This window comes from Notolepis coatsorum, assembly GCF_963971535.1.
Source record: "Notolepis coatsorum genome assembly, contig: SCAFFOLD_2206, whole genome shotgun sequence".
Classification (NCBI taxonomy): domain Eukaryota; kingdom Metazoa; phylum Chordata; class Actinopteri; order Aulopiformes; family Paralepididae; genus Notolepis; species Notolepis coatsorum.
The window spans coordinates 1-2,667 of record NW_028173965.1 but is presented as its reverse complement, the minus strand read 5'-3'; positions in this window follow the sequence as shown (position 1 = coordinate 2,667).

Here is a 2,667-nt window from a genome sequence, read left to right as displayed (position 1 = left end):
GTGAGTCCAGCCGCCACTCAAGACGCCAAGGGGGAGGGGCCGACGTGGGGCGGGGCGTCTGAAGGCACATCAACATCCCAGTCTTCCATTATTAACCCTTTCACTGCCGCACTACCAAACGGTTTAAACCCTTTCACTGAGACAGTACACAGAAGAAGAAGGTTAACCCTTTCACTGCCACACAACAGCAGGTCAACCCTTTCACTGCCACACTACAGAAGGTTAACCCTTTACTATCACACTGCCAACGATAGTTTTTATACTATTAGTATATTTAGTATATTAGTCTATTTAGTACTGCTTATAGTAGAACTTTGAATTGAGGGATTCTTTACTTTTGTCAGAGTACTATTATCCTTTAGGATACTCCTGCTTCCACTCTTCCTCCTCTTCTCTGTGGTGATGTGTTTCTCGCTAGTGCCCACAAGGGGGCAGCGCAAGATAGCAATTCAGAGGCCTCTGGTCAGACTCCTTGGAACGCTGATGTCTTACTTGAGGCCAATGAAAAGGACTTTGCAGCATGACTTCATTAAGAGCTTTTTTTATCTCCCAAAGCAGTCGATTCACATATACTGTCCTACTTCACTTGAAAGTACATGACTTCTACTGTCTTCAAGTAGAACACACACAACCTCTACTGTCTTCAAGTAGAACACATACAACCTCTACTGTCTTCAAGTAGAACACATACAACCTCTACTGTCTTCAAGTAGAACACAACCTCTACTGTCTTCAAGTAGAACACACACAACCTCTACTGTCTTCAAGTAGAACACAACCTCTACTGTCTTCAAGTAGAACACAACCTCTACTGTCTTCAAGTAGAACACACACAACCTCTACTGTCTTCAAGTAGAACACAACCTCTACTGTCTTCAAGTAGAACACAACCTCTACTGTCTTCAAGTAGAACACACACAACCTCTACTGTCTTCAAGTAGAACACAACCTCTACTGTCTTCAAGTAGAACACACACAACCTCTACTGTCTTCAAGTAGAACACAACCTCGACTGTCTTCAAGTAGAACACAACCTCTACTGTCTTCAAGTAGAACACAACCTCAAGTAGAACACAACCTCTACTGTCTTCAAGTAGAACACAACCTCTACTGTCTTCAAGTAGAACACACACAACCTCTACTGTCTTCAAGTAGAACACAACCTCTACTGTCTTCAAGTAGAACACAACCTCTACTGTCTTCAAGTAGAACACAACCTCTACTGTCTTCAAGTAGAACACAACCTCTACTGTCTTCAAGTAGAACACAACCTCTACTGTCTTCAAGTAGAACACAACCTCTACTGTCTTCAAGTAGAACACAACCTCTACTGTCTTCAAGTAGAACACAACCTCTACTGTCTTCAAGTAGAACACATACAACCTCTACTGTCTTCAAGTAGAACACAACCTCTACTGTCTTCAAGTAGAACACAACCTCTACTGTCTTCAAGTAGAACACAACCTCTACTGTCTTCAAGTAGAACACAACCTCTACTGTCTTCAAGTAGAACACAACCTCTACTGTCTTCAAGTAGAACACAACCTCTACTGTCTTCAAGTAGAACACAACCTCTACTGTCTTCAAGTAGAACACAACCTCTACTGTCTTCAAGTAGAACACAACCTCTACTGTCTTCAAGTAGAACACAACCTCTACTGTCTTCAAGTAGAACACAACCTCTACTGTCTTCAAGTAGAACACAACCTCTACTGTCTTCAAGTAGAACACAACCTCTACTGTCTTCTAGTAGAACACAACATCTACTGTCTTCAAGTAGAACACAACCTCTACTGTCTTCAAGTAGAACACAACCTCTACTGTCTTCAAGTAGAACACACACAACCTTACTGTCTTCAAGTAGAACACAACCTCTACTGTCTTCAAGTAGAACACAACCTCTACTGTCTTCAAGTAGAACACAACCTCTACTGTCTTCAAGTAGAACACACACAACCTCTACTGTCTTCAAGTAGAACACAACCTCTACTGTCTTCAAGTAGAACACAACCTCTACTGTCTTCAAGTAGAACACAACCTCTACTGTCTTCAAGTAGAACACAACCTCTACTGTCTTCAAGTAGAACACAACCTCTACTGTCTTCAAGTAGAACACAACCTCTACTGTCTTCAAGTAGAACACAACCTCTACTGTCTTCAAGTAGAACACACACAACCTCTACTGTCTTCAAGTAGAACACAACCTCTACTGTCTTCAAGTAGAACACAACCTCTACTGTCTTCAAGTAGAACACATCTGTAACAGACAGTAGAATCTGTAATGACAGTAGAATCTGTAACAAGCAGTAGAATCTGTAATGACAGTAGAATCTGTGTGGAACAAACACTGGCTGATTGATACTGGTTGGTCGTAGACTAGTGGTGGACTACACACACACACGCTCGCTCGCTCGCTCACTCACTCACTCACTCACTCACTCACTCACTCACTCACTCACTCACTCATCACTCACTCACTCACTCACTCACTCACTCACTCACTAATGCGAGTGAAATAGTCGCACTGTGGAGCCCTGTCTCGGCGGGCTGGCGTTAGCTCCACTTAGCAGCCCCCCCCCCCCCCCCCCCCCCCCCCCCCCCCCCTCCATACTGTGTTGCTCTACCGGTCACAAGGTATAGTCAAAATCCATACCGTAGCGCAAATAC